This window comes from Falco naumanni, chromosome 1 (genome assembly GCF_017639655.2).
Source record: "Falco naumanni isolate bFalNau1 chromosome 1, bFalNau1.pat, whole genome shotgun sequence".
NCBI classification, from domain to species: domain Eukaryota; kingdom Metazoa; phylum Chordata; class Aves; order Falconiformes; family Falconidae; genus Falco; species Falco naumanni.
The window spans coordinates 80,615,043-80,633,031 of record NC_054054.1 but is presented as its reverse complement, the minus strand read 5'-3'; positions in this window follow the sequence as shown (position 1 = coordinate 80,633,031).

The window sequence follows — 17,989 nt, the reverse complement described above, 5'->3', positions numbered from 1 at the left end:
GTATTGTGCATCACTTGTTTGTTTGTTTGTTTGTTTTCCCCTTGGGTTTTATTCTTCCCTTTTTCTTTCTCCTTTTCTTTACAATTATTATTACATTTTACTTTATTTCAATTATTAGATTGTTCTTATCTCAACCCACAAGTTTTACCTTTTTTATGATTCTCCTCCCCATCCTGCTGGGTGGGCTGGGGGTGGGCTGGGATGTTGGTGAGTGGGCAGCTGTGTGGTACTTCAGTCACCAGCTGGAGTTAAATCGTGGCTCCTGGCAACCCTCTGAAGAGCTGAGGTAAAGGGGCTTGTTCAGCCTGGAGAGCAAACATCTTCAGGGGGGCTTAATAGCAGCCTGCTAGTACCCGTGGGGAGGTTGTAAAAATATGTAGCTAGATTCTTCGCGGTGATGCGTAGCAGGAGGACAAGACGCAACAGTATGAAATGATTTAAGAGTTTCAGACTGGATATAAGGGAAAGCTGTGAGGACAGCCAAGCGTGGGAGCAGGTGGCCCAGAGAAGCTGTGCAGTCCCCATCGTTGGAGGTTACCAGCACCTGGCTGGATTATGCCCATCTAAGCTTTAGCTGAACTGGCTTGACCAGGGTGTTGGACTAGAGATCTGCCATGATCCCTTCAAATCTGAATTATCTTGTGATTCTATCACCTGGGACTGGAAACAATAGCAATCTTCATTTGTTTCAGTTGTTTAAGTTTCTGGCTCAGCTTGCACAGCAAGTATTTAAATGTACTTTTGCAAATGAAAAACCCAAGTGTTAAGGTTAGGCTGAAATATGGCCTGAGCACAACTCAACAAGTAATTATGTTTTGGCACTTTAAAATCCTTAGCTCTAAACATCTTGTCTTAAATTAAAGGTATTGTCATTTTGAAATCTGGAATACGTTTCTTGGCTTCCAGGCAACCCCAGGCTCAGGGTAAGTGCTCCTTTCTGACTACCCGAAGAGCAGTGGTAGCAAGGAAGGGTTCCCGAGGGCACCACTGCAGGTGAGGTCTCATCACACTCAGCTGGTGCATGTCCAAACGGGAACATAGCCGTTTCGGTGTATCCTTGGTCACAACTCTTCACATGAGTCTGCTCTGGGCATTTAATTGAGACCTAATGTGTACATTTATGATATGATTCAGTAGTGGAATAAAAGATTTGTTAATTTGCTAATCAATTTGTAATAGAAGAGCTCGTCGTATCTACAGTATTCTGTATAAAGGAAACACTAATACAGAGAAAGTCCTGTTCACCCCTTATCAGCTTGTATTTTGCATTTTGGTTTTCATTTTAAGCAGGTCCTAAGGAAACTTACTGATGGCTTGTGTTTTGAGGTTAGCCACAAAAATATAGAATATCTAGGAAGAAAAAAAAAAAAAAAAGATGTACTTAAATACTATTCAGCTGTAATGATGCATAAAAATGAATTAAATGTTCTGTGAGTACACTTGTCAAGATGGGAAAAGCATAGGCTTAACTCTGCATCTCAAAAATCCCGATTTCAGCCAAATTCAGAAAATACAAGACAGAATGTACTAGGCGAGAGAGAGGAAAAACTAATTCAGAACATGAATATTTGCTAATTGGAGAGATGTGATTTGAGTCCAGCAGTCAAGGACTTTTGCATTTATACCACACTGACAGTGGTTCACTGCGACCGACCTCCCCACAATGGAGAAAGACTTGGAGGAGGAGGCCAAAAATAATGAGCTCAGGGAAGAATGTAAAGAATGACCACTAATTATTGTAAAGCAAGCTGTACTTCTAGTGGGACTGGAGAGTAACCTTTGTTTTCTATATACAGCTATACCGGTGACTCATCAAACTGGATAAACAGCTTTCCCTGAGCTAATTAGTGGAGACTAATGTCTTTCTGAGCTAGTCAGAGCAGTGTGGGAGAGAAAGTGTGTACGTGACAACCTAATTTTAAGTTTAAAAACTGGCCAGCTAATAAAATGAACTTTGAAGAGAGCAACGAGCTTGACCTGGCTTCAATGTTCATATTCCTTCCTGGCGCCTGGGCACACCCAGCACACGATGGTGAGCACGTAGAGACTGGTAATGGGAATCATGTTTGCGTGGTGATTCTGCTGCCTGCTGCAATAGCTATATTGTGCTTGTGTTGTGATTTCAGTATACTGCCGTATCACTCTATTAAATCAAAATCCCATGCAATGACAATTACATCAGATAAGTACATTTGATGCTGACCTTGAAACCCTCCTTATCTGGAATATCTGAAAGAATCTAGTCAGAGGGTACTGGACTGACATTCACCCACTACCACTCCATTTTACATCATATTGGAATGAAAAAAAACCAAAAAACCAAGCACAAAAAACACTTACAGTGCTTTATGGTATTACAATAAGAATGACATCTGGAAGAAATGGGTAAAATCTTAGTTATGTTGGTATTAGGAGTTCTTTCATATCAGTGGGCATCACATTACACATAACAGTAAAGGCAACACAGACAATGTGGTAAACTATTCCATTCTTACACCGGGGAAGGAAGAGATTGCAATGGGTCTGTAATCTAAGAGTTAAATTGGTGTCTTATAACTGCACAGCAGAGATGTTTATGTTATTTCACAGAGGTAATTGAAACCAGCTTCCAGATTGTTGGAAGTTTTTTGTGTGGTGGGTTTTTCTCAACAGTAACATGGAAAAATAAGTCTTCAGAGAAGGTACTAAAAAGACTGTGTTCAGGAAAAAAATGTATTGACATCAGTTTTATAAAAATTCATAAATCAGGATTTAAAAGTATATATTTCACTTGAGTCTCCCCCGTCACTTTTTAATGGTTTAAATGCCCTGTTTGCTGTGCCACTACTTTAAAAATTATTTTAAACTGTCTTCGGTGAGTTATCTTTCACAAAGTATGACAAATTTGGTTACTGCTAAAAGACTGAAAGATACTGAAATTGCCTTTTTCTATTTAGAAGTAATGCATGAAAAATTGCTTCTTCTAGCTTATTAATATTAAAATTGTTCTTATTTTAATCTAATAGATGAAAAAATAGTTTCTTGTTATTAGTCATGATGTTAATGTTCTTATTTTTAATCTTCCTGAGGTAGTGTGTCCTTTATCTTTTCATAAGGATGGGAAATAGTTCTCTCATTTTGCAATACTTGTTTTTATAATTTTCTCTAGTAGTGAAAGCTTAAGTATATGCTTTCCTTTTTATTAAATGTGTATTAAACCTATGGCAAAAAATAATGTAATTGCCTGGCAATATTTTTCAGTGATTTCTTTTTATGTGTTTAAAACCCCCAGACAAACAAAAAAAAACCCACCCCAAAAAAAACAACCCAAAACCACAAACCACGCTTCACTATCCCCTAGCAACTCCCTGGAGTATTCCACAAGAACATTCCCTTCCCAGAAACTGGTCTTCTACATGTTTTCACTCATGAACAAAATTTATTAGTTTTCATCATATTATAATAATGAAAGATATTCTTTTATTTCTGTGAAATGCTGTCACAAGTTTTAAAAAAAGGATTCTGCCTCCAGCCCCAGCTTCCTTTGCAAGGTGTGTAATGCAAATTACTAATGTGAATACTCTAAGAGATAATATAAACTGTAAACATAATTATAGAAACGCAGAAAGAATAATCAGCATTATTTTTAGCATAGGTCTATTGAGATGAAAATCATTCTTAATGATGCAGCTGTACACTGTGAGGAAGTAAAATCAACACCATCTTTATATTGAAGATTGCATAAGGAAAAATTATTGCATAAATGAGAATGAAAGAGGCGCTAGGTCTCCAAATCATTGTAGAATTAGTTTTGAAGTGTCTTAATTAAAACTGTAAATAAATAGCCATTTCCTCTATGATGACTGTAAATATTAACTTAGAAGGTACACTTGTAAACTGTACGTGGGTACCCTTTCCACATAGAAAGTTTGTGCTGATACTTTGAGAGCAGAACTACATCACCTACACTGTGCAGGCTGGTGTCAGACATCCAGATCTCTCCTCCACTGATTGGTGGCCTCTGGGTCCTTCATATTTCCAGCTAAGTGGACTTCTGGGTGGCATTCCCGCTGTCTGGTCCTCTTTTCCCTGTAAGGTTAAATACAAGCACAAATTCAGCACTGCTATGGTAGCAAGTGAACCTCTTCCCCACTAGATCAGCATGACCTTTCCAGTTCTATCTGCTGCCCAAATCAATTTTGGCTGAAATGACTTTCACTTTCTCTTAAACCCTATTAAACTTCCACAAACTACTGCTTTTCCTTCACTTGCTTTGTCAAGCTGCATTTACCTTGGCTAACCTCAGTCTTGAGATGAAGAGACATTTTCCTACTTCTCTCTTTTTTTCTTTTTTTTTTCAAACCCAAATAAGACATCTTTCATCCAGTTCACTAAAGGGAGGTGGTGGCCTCATTTTTTGCATCTTTGTTTACTCTGGAGGAGAATGGATAACCTGTGGAGCTAGTCTTTTACGTCCTCTAGCAGCAGTACTTTGTGCGTACTGAGGAGGAAGGCTAAGAGAGAGGCAGCACCACGTCAGCCAAGACGTGTGTAGCAGGACACAAAAGCAAGCGGTGTTGCAATACTTCCATCCCATGTTAAACCCCTGCTGTTTCACATGCTGAGTGTGCCAGCAGTTGCAGGGAGGCGGCAGTGGCTGTTCGGTGCGCTTTGACTGTGGCTGGAGCAAGCAGGTGGAACAACAACTTCAGTTCTGCACATGAAACTTCTGTAATTTGGGGGGTCAGTAAGTGATGAAGACAAACGTTGATTCCAGGTTTCAAACCAAACGTTGCACCCAACCCTCTGAAACATGGGTTCTAACAGGACTCCAATCCATGGTGAGGCACTGTTCTCTTGGGCTGAGGAAGTTTTCTTAGAGAACACAAAAGTCTGTAAGGTTGCTTTACTTTTTCATTATTATTATTCTATTTTTCATTATCACTTTTACCATTAATACTAGTTTTGGCACCCATATCCTATTGTTCTGTTACTGAAACGTTGCTATTTCTATCATCTTGGCTGTTCACAGATGGAAGAAATGATTGTGTGTCCCTATTTTTCATGCTTGCCCTCATTCTGTTTACCAACATAAGTAATTATAGTAAAACACAGTAAAGCTGTAGTAGTCTAAGGACAGAAACATGGTCTCCTAGGAGAGGATAAACTGTTTATTAACTACTTGCCATAATGTGGAAAACAACAGAAAAGTTTGTACATAAATGAAGCCCTTTTTCAAGGAAAACTAAAAGTCTGATGAGCTTTACCTAAAAAATAAAGAGCTTATTTAATCAGCACATATACATTAGAGTATCTAATAATCTACTTGGTGTTCTATAGAGTATGCTTCTGGTTTCCTAAACATTTTTCATGTGCCAAAGGCTGAATATTCTCAGTTCAAGAAATATGACTGCTCTTTAAGGATTTTGTTAATACCATAATACTCCTATCACTTTGTCATGTAGAATTTTGTCACTGGATCTATCTTTTTTTCTTTTTTTTTTTTTTTTTTTTTTTTTTTTTTAATTAGAAAACTTATTTTTAACATCTAGTAAACACAGATTTATTTAGAGGTTCAGTTACTGACTGTAGATTTTCATTGACTGAGATTGATCATGATTTACACACCTCACAGGCAGATGATAATTTAGTAATATGTAAAGTTACAGAATTAAATTTCCCTGTTGCTCCTCCAAATATACTGCCATTGGAATGACAGCCTTTTGGGGAGTTTAGGTACTGTAGTCCCACTCTGTCTTTCATTATTTGATACCAATATAATTCCAAATCATTCTTCAAGAATCTTATTTTTTTTTTCCTGACACATAGACATAAAATAGAAGAGAGCAAAATAGAAAACTGTTTTTCTCTTTACTCAAAGCTTCAGTAATTCTGAAATATTTTTGCTATTACTAGTTTATACAATAAACTGCATGCTGAAATTCAACAACTCCAGTGTTCAGATAGTGCTGTATTACCAGTCATCTTTTCTCTTGTTGTTGAAGGTGATCTCTCTCTCTCTCTCTCTCTCTTTTTTTAATTGTAACTCTCAGATTTCTATTAGTGTTTATATTATTACTTGTACCTGAGAACCAGTTAGCTTGCAGGATGAGCATAGTTTTATTATATTCCTTTAAACATGGACCAGAACAACTGTGAAATCTTTCATTTAATTAAAAACATTTCACTCCAACAGAATAAAAAGTCTTTGTATTATCTGGAATCAGGGCTTCACAGAGTTCAACTGTATTTTACCTAAAATATGCCTCTCCCTTTCTCTAGCTGTCGAGTAACAAAGTATATTTGCATCAACACACTCCAGCACCAGACAGTGAACAGGGAGGATGATACCAATGTGTGACTGGTGGTGGTCAGCAGAGGTTTCTTAACAATGAAGGTAAATCAGGAAAGTAGCAAAATATTTTAAAATTTCAGCTACACCCTAACCATTAGAGTACCTGCAGTACAGGAGGAAGCCGAAATGAGAAAATGAACTACATGCTATTCTGTTGACATTTTCCCGTGTAATTCAAAATGGTTTGGGGCATTGTTGATTATGAATGCTGTAATATGATGTATCGTTCTTTCCAGTTAGACTGTATCAATTGAGAAGATTTCTGAGAGTCAATATAGTAATTCTCCTGGCTTTTTCAAATATACACAGTGTTAGGCCTGTCATAGATTGCTAATCATTGCAATAAAATGCTATTCATGCATTTAAATTTCCTTTATAATTTTAAATGATGTATTGAACTGCTTCTTACAGGTTTCCCTTTTCAGTGCTCACAATACCAACAGTTTACATCTTTGTGCATGCAGCTTATCCTCTGTCTCCTCATCAATGACTACATCCAGAATAGTTTAGTGATTTTTAAGTATTAAGTAATACTTCTCTGTCTGGGGAGAAATAGTACACTTTGCTTTGTTCCTTGAAGTTTAACAAAGCCATTTAGTTCACAGTTCTGTCAACTCCCTTTTCTCCCCTTGAGTGAGAAGCTGGTAATTTTCAGTTCAAGAAAAGTCCCTCTGTCAGGAAATTTTTGTCAGTAACAGTCACAGGAATGGCTTTAGAATTGTATATAAAATACAGCAAAGTATTTGATGGATAATTGCACGACAAAGTATAGTTTGTTTTCCTTTTGGCTGTTTGAAAGATGTTGTTCTACCAGTAGATTAAAAAAATGAACTCAACCCAATATGTCATTGGCTTCATTTGAGAAGAACAGAAACCTCAAAACACCTGCCTTTCCTCCTGATACTCAGAAGAACATGCTGATGGGAGAGTGTGGGCTCACAGTGTTATACCTGTGCAGAAGCCTAAGCATTTTGAATCACAGAAAAGAGCTGGAGAGTGATTTACTTTTATTTAGCTTGTGTTTCAAGAGACTTTTCATTACCTTCAGGTGTTTAATAACTAGGACAGGAGAACAACCTCAGCACACTCTACTGGCAAATTCAGATCCTGAACAGACCTGAGAAGAAGATATACAGCAAAGTCTAAGATGAATCTGAGGCTGAAGCATTTACCTAAATAAAAAAATGTTCTGCTAATATAGTACCCAATCTACTTTAAGAATGACAAAGAAGCTATTTTTTTTCTACTATAGAATACTATACGGTGTTCCATTTGGATTTCACCTGCTGCTTAGTGTGATTGCATTGGTTTTAGTGAAGTTGCTCTTGTCTTCCAGTAGGACAAATTAGACCCAGTTTCAACTTACTGTTTCTGAAACTGATGAATATCTGAGATTTGTGGAGAATGAAATGATCTGTTTTGATTTGAGAGGAGGGAAAGATTGAAAAGTGGAAGCAAAGCAAGGCTGAGTGTAGCAAAGCCACGTGCTACAGAGCCATTACACTGAAGAAATACAGTGGTTTCATCTGAGATGGACATGACACAGGGATGTCCATTCTGTTAATATGTAGAGTTCTCACCAAATAAATTGAACCATGAATTGTATGTCCTAGCTTGCTGAAGGGTAAAATTTGTTACCAGGCTTAACAGTCACCTCAGCATTTGCATTTGCTTAATATAGTTTGAGCATTTCTGTAAAAACAGAGGTGGTGGAGGGCTGGACTGAGGCAGCAGGATGGACTTTCTAATTTTACGCATCTCAATGTAAACAACTTAGGTGGTGATTTCCAGCCTTCTAGGAGCTGCTTTTAGATTTTTGTGTAGATATTGTGGACAGATACTTATTAATTTGATCTAATTATGTTAAAATTTCATCAAGCCCAGGTTAAGACCCTGCAGAATTAAACCCCACTGTTTGTTGGATAGAAAGAGCCTACTCTCTGCTGACATTTAGGTCTGAAATAAATTCTCAAATTTCTTAGCAGTATTAAAATATCGTTTGTTTCTGGGCACACCAAGGTCTGACTGTCTTCTGGAAAATATGTCAGAGGAAGCTGACACACACAGGAGCATTTAGGGACCCAGGTTGTGGAAGCAGGTAAGCACATGTTTTATGGATCTACCTTTTGTACTCGGGCATTTTACATGTTTTGTAGGTCTAACACTTAAGACGATCAGGCACTCAGTGGAATTTACAACACGTGAATGGAAGTTTAGTGAGAAAACGCAAGGGTTTTAAGCACCCAAATATCTTGTGCCTCACCAACCCAGTCACAAATGAACTTTTTTTCCAAAGAAATGGTGTACAAATTCTAGCCAATATAGTCCATGCATTGCTACTATGAGCACAAACAAAAGAAATATGTTTATATGTGTGTATGTATGCATACTAGGGCTGATCTCAAGGCAGGTCAAGAAAATCCTGCCATTTCTGACCCATAAGGTTTAGAACACTGAATGTGAGAAATAACCACATACCAGGAAAGTAGTGCATGTTGTTTTCCTTCTTTAAGTAACAGAAATAAGTGACAGTATGAAAAAGCTGAGAGCACTCTGCACTATTTCACTGCAACAGCAGCCACTTCATTTCCTCACTTTTGCAGATTATTAGCAAATGCCAGAGTTGCTACGAATTGCTCCTCTGCTGCACAAAGTAACTATTGTGACTTGTCTGTTATCTCTGGGAAAACATGCAAACAAGGCCCTGTAAGCAGGAAAAGACGAGCTACCTTCAGTTTGTTACATTCATACTGTCAGACTCCAGTTAAAAAATCAGTATGACTAGGACAAAAAAAACCCCTTTTAATCAGCTTACTGGAAGCCTCAGTCACAATAATGCCAACGTACTCTCTGTTAGCATTCCTTTGTTTTATAAAATTTGAAAGTTGTTTCTTTTTTTTCTCCATGTTATTCTCTAATGCTAATACCTGAAGCGGAGCAGTACGTGGCTGTATGCCATATCACGTTTTTATGCTGAGCAGAAGCATCATCTGACATTCTGAGGCAAATGCCTTCATTCTGGAACCCCACAAGAACTCAATGGGATCCACTGGCTTACTCAGCACAAGATGCCAGATTTCTCTGAATTTGGCAGTAGCTTTTGCCACAGTCTCAGGCAAAATGCTATGTGCAGGTAAGGTGCCACCCATCAGCAGCATCTCTCCAGTTCCTCCTGCTTTCCCTTCCTTCATAACGCCAAATGAATAAAGCAGTGAGGGAGAAAAAAATATATGGTACTGCTACCTGGGAAGCGAAGATCTCATGAACACTAACACCTTGGTGAGCATGTTTACGGTTGGATTCGATGACCTTAAAGGTCTTTTCCAACCTAAATGATTCTATGATTCTACATTCTTAAATGAGAGTTTGGACTCACAATGGGAGACTGTGGAGCCCTGTGTAAGTAAGTGCCACAACCGTGTACTTTGTTCTGCTAAAACTGGCTTTCTGGTCATGGTATAGCACAGTTGCTGCAGAGCTTGTCAGGCACATAGAAGGCCCTGGGACATAGCCCACCTTCACAGAAAGACCTGAGAGTCAGTCATCCAGCTGGATAGTTAAAAAAATTCTTCCTACTCAGATACAAAATTCCTGGGATCTCCTTGCAGAAGACAGACTGCGGACAGGATGCCTACCTGAATGAGGGTCACCTAACCACGTTCAGGGCAGAGCTATGGGTCCTCCGTGGACTGCCACGGCATGAGCTGGGTAGGGTATAGGTCCTCCTGCATTCCAAAGCAGGGTGACACTGCAACATTTTAAAATCTAGCTGCTTAGTAGAGCATTTAGGCTTGTCTGGAGCAATAGTACTGCAGTTCTGAGTCTATTGACATATTTGGAGCCTGAAGTCCAGCAATGCAGCCTTCCAGCTGTAAAGAGAAGGAAAATCTTCATCTCACATTGTAGAGGCTAAGACTAGTGTTTGACATAGAGAAGAAGTGAAAAAGATGTAAGGGTGGTGACATAGTATTTTCTGGATGTGTCAGAGCCCTGAGAACACCCACAGACTATGTAACCCCTTCCCTCCACTCCCAAGGGCTGTCTGTGCTCAGGTCCATCCCTGCTACAGTACAGCTGCATAATCCTGGGCCAGACTGCTGTGAAATTGGCTAAATGATGAGAAACAGCTGTGAAAAGTCCCATTAGGGCCCTTCCCAGCCCTGGAACAGCACTTAAGCTCAGACCCTTGCATGAGTTCTGTTGTTTTGCTCTTTGCTACTCCTGGCCTTTGCTTGGCTTCCTGGCTTGACCTTGGGCTTGCCTTGTTGCAGCAGGTAATTTCTATGGACAGCTGCCTGACCCTGCTCATTGTTGCTGTTTCCTCTTTTCTTGTTTTGGACCTATGGGGCTGAAGTGCTTGCTGGTGATGTTGCAGCCTGTCTTTTATCCTTTGCTGCTGCCTTGCATCCCCCGGAGCAGCTGGGTCCTGCTGCTTCCTGGCACACTGCCTCAACAGCTGGTCTGGGGGCTTGACCCTTGAAGGTGTCACAGTTACAGCTGCAGATGACGCTTATCCAGTGGATGACTTGATTGAGCTTTTCATGGAAAAAAGGTGACTGTATTTCAAAAACTACAAATTCACGCTCTTTAGTGAGACAGGCTTTCTTATTGTTTTAGCACTTTTGAACTTTTCCATATTGAATGTATAGATGAATGGGGTTTTTTTTTACATGAGCATTCATAAATATCTTGTACAATGGCCTTAGTATCATCATGTATCTGCTGGAAATACCAAGAATACTGTATTTTAGTAAACTGCTTATCTTTCCTACAGCTGTCTCCACATCAACGGAGACCTGGAGGTAGCTGATGTCCAAGTAGTAGAATTCTGCTTTTCTAGCTTCATGTGAAGTCCTGAACCAGTGCTGCTGGGTTTGTAAGCACCACACATAAACTGTTAAAATTCATACTGTTTCTGTTACTCCAGTCATTGTGTACACAATGACTTTTCTACACAAACCTTTAATCAAGGGTTCTGCTGGATTCAGCTTTTCAGGAAAGCTCAGTGAAGGGTCTACTACTTTTTTCACCCTGATTACACTGCATCGTGAATGAAACATTGAGCTCTTCATTGCTATCGAAGATGGGGGTGGGCTTGCATGAAAGCAGAATTAGGACCTTTCTGGATGGGGGAACTTCGAAGTCAAAATCAAATGTAAGCTAGCTGCCTCCATGGGTAAGCTATACTTTAAGTGGTGTTTCTAGGATTATGTTTTAGACTTTACTAAAATACACGTTGTTAAAGTGTTTGGGGGTTTTTAGGTCTTAAAGAATAAAATCTCATTTTTCTTGTGTGAGGTTATATGAGGTACTGGCTGCAACCAGGTCAGTGACAATGCTGTCAGTCTAACACAGGACAGTCTGCATAGACTGTCTTGGGATCTTCTCCACTCTCTGGGCAGTTTGGCTGAAGGGACTGAATGCTGGAATACCTTCTCTCTGTCTTTAAATTCATGTGGCAACCTTTTGTACTGTTAGATTTGTTGAAGTTTAACTGCAATCATGGAAATGAATTTCAATGAAGCATATACAAAGGGGCTTCCCTGCAAGTAAGTGTTTTACATTAGTCTGCAAACTTCACAAGGGGGGTTGCCTGAATGACTGCATGTACAATTGAAATTGCTTAAGATCAGCAAGTTGCAAATGTTTCTTGAAATATCTTTTTTTCTTTTTTTTCTCCCTAGGCTTCACCAATCCATTATGCCTGGAATATGTTATTTCCATAGAAAAGTTGGTTCCAAGAGTGGTAATACATAACAATAAGTAAGAAGAGATGTGTTGTTCTATGTAGCAGATGTTATAATAATTTCTGTAGGTCTGTATGTAGAATTAAAACACTTTTTTGCACTTTCCAATTGCATACAATACGGTGTATGATCAGTATGTGATTTTCTAATATAATTTGCTTTTTCATTGAATATATCAAACATGAAAGGCATTCAAGAGCATCCTAGCTTCCAAATTCTTATCCAGTTCATATAGAAATTCCTGCTTTATCATCGCAAATCCAGTTTGGTTTTGTGTTTTTTTTTTTTGTTTTTTTTTTTTTTTTTTTTTTTTTTCCAGATGTGCACTATTTTCATTTTTCCATTTAGTCGTGAATACAGAGATGAGATACTGATTAGTAAGAATCGAATTTAACCCTGGAGAAGCCGTTTCCACAGTAAGCCTTGAAGGCGGTGCGCTCCAACAAGCACCACAGCCATCTAGTGGTGGCATTGTAAGGCGGCTTTTTTGTATGGCTGGACTTCAACGCCTGTGGGCACCATAAAACGCACCTCCGGGATTAAGATCTTGGATGTGACAATTTTGAAAGCAAATCCCATGTCTAAGTCTCTTGTACAAGGATCCATAGAGACAGGGAAAATTCATCTAAATACTCTTAAGGCGCAAAAATTTGACTTTCAATTCATGGTAATTTCTGGAAGTGTTTGCAAATGTGAGCAGGTTTTTCTTTCGTGTTTTTATTGTTTGTTTGTTTGGGTTTTTTTGCCAATACCGCATGGTTTTCCACCTACAAAGTGCTTTACCTGCCATAATACATTTTTACCTAACTCTTTGACCTCACAATTTTAATCTCTTATTTGGATCCTTCCATTTTTCCTTGCATCTTAAGCCCTGTTCAGTTATTTTCCTCATTTTAAACTGTAATGACCGAGCAGTCAAATTCTGTGGCTGCAATTTGCTCTTTCGGTAAGTTCCACCTGACTGTTATTGTCATATTTTCCCTGCTTGTAGGCCGGTAGGTGTTACCTCTGCCATGCCCGGTAAAAGGCCACAGGTTCTGTATTGACATGATACTGCCGGTGTCAGGACTTGTCTGGGCCTGCCCTGGCTTGAGCTGTTTTTAGCTGCTTTTAATGATTCTCTGTCAGTCTAGTGATTAATGCCTAGCTTGTTTTAGTTAGGCCCTGTGAACAGACTGTAAGCTGAGGGATCCCATGGTGCGACTTTCAAACTGTAGTTGGGAACCAGGGAAAGAAGCAGACTGTCCTAAGAAAGCATGCCAAAATAGCCACAGGTGAATGCCAGTTTTGAGGCAGAAGGATCCCGTACACACACCTAAACCAAAGCCCTAACTGGAAACATCCCAGGATAGTGACAGCCGCTGCAAGGCTCTTTGCCGCTGCTGCCTGCCTTGGCTCGATGGAGACCAGTGCCATCAACCCTGTGACCCAGGAGACATGTGAGCAGTGAGCGTAACACCAAACAAAAGCAGTAGATATCAGGAAGTGTTGGATAACAATTTTAATGACAGCACCAGTAAGGCTTTTCAGTATGAATTTGGACTATGAGTTAGTATTGCTGTAGCTAGACTAATCAGCTGGTGGTATTTTAATTAGACTGTTAAGGATACAAATAAATTCTTGGCTACATATGTAACATGATGTTCTTTTTTGGCCATAACGGTTCTTTGAGTATAGCACACACATAATGGGCACTATCACCTCTGCATGAGAACTGAGAAGACCTATTTCACCTCTTCTCATTTCATTTCATCTTTTTCTGATTCCTGAAGACACGATCAATCTGCACAACCTGTCCATACTAACTTCCTATAAACGCTTATATAGCACATCCATACTAAAAGAGAAATGAATGGAAGAACATGGTAGACTGAAAAGCACTTACTGTTGTTGGTTTATGAAATCCCTGCAGCAAAAATTATGTCTTCTATGAGATCTATGATGCCAATTCTTTCTCATTTGATATAATTTTTCATTATAAGCATCATTTACGTCTTGTATCAATTGGAGACATAAGTGACAGCACTAAAAATCAAGTACTAATCTACCTGAATTATATCTTGGGTTGATATAATTTTATGGGTCCCAACTATACCATTTGGGGTTTAAAATGACTGGGATGTTAAAAATGTCTTTTTTGAAAAAATCTCGTCCTTTGTGTGAAATGCAATATTTGTTATAAATTCCACAGATGCATACAGATGGGTTATTGTATCGACTCCAGTTCTTTTAACAGTCCCAGCATTTGAAAACAGATGAAATAAATAATATAGACTCACTTTTTGAAAGGTTAATTTATTTTCCATGAGGAGGAAAAACAGTTAAGGGAAAATTATTTTCAAGAGTGGACTAAGAATTTGGGGTACAAAAGGTAGTTCCATTATTATGCAGACTACCAGAAGTCAGAAAGTCAGTATATGTAGCTTTTGTGAATATCAACATGTTTTCTTAGTGTCTTCTTAACACTTTCTAGATGTTTGACAATATCTGCTGTTGGGTTCGCAGGGCAAGTATCATGAATTCAATATTTCAAGAAGGAGCCATTAAGGTGTGATTTGTCATATAGAGTAAACTCTTCCTTCTGGAAATGCTTTGCCAGAACTTTGCTTTGCATTTGCTGTCGCTGTCGTAATGAATAATGTGTTGTCTTTTTTTTTCCTTTTTTCTTCCCCCTCAAACAACAGATATTGTTAGGTTTTACTGTTTCTGTAAATTATTGCCTTTTAAGACTTCCCAATAATAGATGGATTAGCTTTTAGTTTGAATATACAATAAAGAGCTGGCTATGCAGATAGTTCACAAAAGATACTAGAAAATTTTGCCTCCAAACTTTCATAGCAGTATCTTTTACTTTTGCATTCTATTTGCTCTCAAAATTACAGGAATGGGTTGGTTAAAAAAAAAATAAATATCCAGATCCCTTTTTACAGAATACAAACCAGGTTTCTAAGATCTGTTGGAAAGCAAATGGCTGAGGATTCACAGTGATGAGGCTATGTGCAAGAAGTGTCAGTGTCTAAATCCACTGATATGCAACATCAAGAATTTGGTTCTAGGTTCATGCTCCTTGCTGGAGAACTGTCATAAGATTCTCAGCACTGCAGCACAACTACAAACAGTGTAGTAGTTCTGAGGAAATTTCATTACAATAATTATCTACCTATCTTTTGGTCTTGTTTCAGAAATAGAAGAGGGGCAGAGGGGATGGGAGGTGCAGGGAACAGTCCAGTATCTTTTTATGTTGCTGAAAATGAAATTGTGACTATATTCTGGTTTTTCAGATATTTGTAAGTTACTACCACGTGCAAAAAATTAGCAACTACAAATTTGCATGAAAAAGAAACCCAGCCATTTTCCAGAAAAATGTGTTGTGCTAATACAACAAAATACTTTTGTCCTCTAAATTGACTTTACTCTTGCACAGAGTTAGAAACTTTCTCCAAAACTGCCGTTGATCTGTAATTTGCAATGGTGTAGTTAGAGCCACAGAATCCAATCCAGATCAAGTCAGCTGCTTCAAAACTTTTCTACTCCAGATAACATAGTCCAAGTCCCTTGAAAGTCACCTTTTCTAGAGGGGAAAAAACCCCAACCAAACATACCTGGGCCTTTATCAGAAACACAGCTGCACAGCAGAAAAGTTGTGTGACAGATGAACTTTTAAGTCTCCTTTACCGCAAGGAAATTAGAAACCAGGATTATTCTATTATTCTACTGTTGGTTGAGGTGAATTTACTTGTTATTGATACCATGTTAGCAGCTACTATCTGTTAGAGGAAAACACATATTCAAGCTCGAAAATAAATTTATTTGGAAAAGTGACACATGGAAAACGTGTTTAGGAGAAGCTGCCTGAGTCCTCAGAACCCCTTTGGACCTGTGGAGTGTCCATCAGAAGGACGAAGTCAGGACATTCATATGATGAAACACGCTGCAGATGCTAGTGTAATGGCAACCTGCAAATCTGTCTCAAGTTGTTCCTTCAGATAAAAGTAAAAATATACATGTTAGAGTGACATTTGTAATAACTCTTCTTGTTCACAATCATATATTTTATTCTGTATGATCCTAACTTCTTTCTTTCTCTAGCTGTCTTTTGGAGGCTTCTGTACCACTAGTGATTTTCTAGAGGATTATCTTTAAAAAAAAATAATCCAAAAATGTCATGAAGCATGACTTGTCTAATAAATACTCAAGTAGTTTACCAAGCTGGTTAATCTTACTTTTGTGAAACTGATGCTAGATAATTTTAGAAGGCTTTTGCTCTAAGTGCAAAATGTCCCTCTTCTCTGATTCAGAGGTTAAGTGCTTATGTATTACTTCTGGGCCAAATGTTCAGATCAGCTTATGAAACAGCATGGAGCATTAACATCCCCTTTTACCCAATAACCATTACAAATAACACTCCAGATCAAATCTCTAATTAAAGAAATTCCTAAATTCTTATCAGAAGTTAGAAAAGATTGTTCTGTTCTTTCCCTTTTTCTTACATGTTTCTTAAACAATGACTACTGGCTTCTATTAAAGCAAAACAGGAGACCAGATAAATTTTTGCTAAGTCTGTAGAAGTTCTTACAACTACTAGAATGCAAGATAAACTGTCTTTGGTCTTTCAGCATTAATTTGGATAGAGTAAATTATGATACCATATATGATAACCTTTGTGTTTTCAGCAATAAGGACATCACATCTATACACTGCCAAGGTCATGCTGTATTAGATCATACTCAAATTTGAATTTTCACTAACAAGTTTTTTTGAGCAAAGTGGTTGTCAATCTTTGCTCACTACCTTTGAAACATGAAGTAGGGAGGGAAAGTATCAGCCCTACTTTCTCGCAAGACTTCTCTATTTCTCAGGCTATCACTTAGAAATTATTTCCAGGAATAAGGCTCATGTTGCAGCCTTGTTCAGTATGACCAAAATATCAACAGAATCTGACAACAAAAATCCAGAGGCAGGTCTTACTCTCCATTACCCATTTCTATTGTTTAGAAAAAGCCTTTATTGCCCTGTTGGGATGTCAGGGAAATGCTTCTTAAATTTCCATAACAATTCCCCTACGCATCATTATGATTAGCAGTGCCAGTTGTTAAAGGTATTTTCTTCTTTTAAGGTTAATGGAAATGCTTTGCTTCTTAGGAGTAATTTCTCAATAATGTTCCTAGAACAGGGTGCAGCTAAAAAATATTTTCACCCATAGACAGTTTTCAAGATTTGATATTTTTATAGAAGATACACTATTAAAAAAACATTTTACTAAACCACTTAAGAAAACATTCTGGACCAGCCTGATGCACTGGCTGTTTGCACTTACAGTTTGAGAGCAGTCATTTTTATCCTTGACTCAGGTGTATGTTCTGACCATCAAACGAGAGTCTGTCCCTTTTGACCAGGTGAATATTGAACGCAGCAGCTGCAAAGGCAATAAATGAATGATTATAACAGGGATGGCCAGAGACAACAGATCCTAGCTCCACTCAGAACTAAGGAAAAGCAAATATTTGGACTAAAATATTCTGTAGCTAAATGGAAATCCTTGTCTATTTATTTTATCTTTGTTGAGTTTTAAATGGCTATCTAGAACCAAGAAACATTTGTTCTGCTGAAACCAATTAATTTTCCTTGAACACTTAATTCTGGAAAATATGGATTTTTTTATGTATTGACTTTTTTCCTAATTATAGCTATTTTCAAAGTGATATGGTATCTTTGCATGGCTAAATGGTTCACTTGGTACTGACAAACATAACTAGATTTATGTCTTTTGTTTGTAAGGACTACACAAAGAATGTGGATTTGAAAATTAATTTGGTTTATCTCTTCTTTGCCTTGGTAGAACAAATAATTATTGAAGAAACCCTTAAAGGGATGTAAAGATGTGCTGGGGCTGAAAACAAGACAGAAC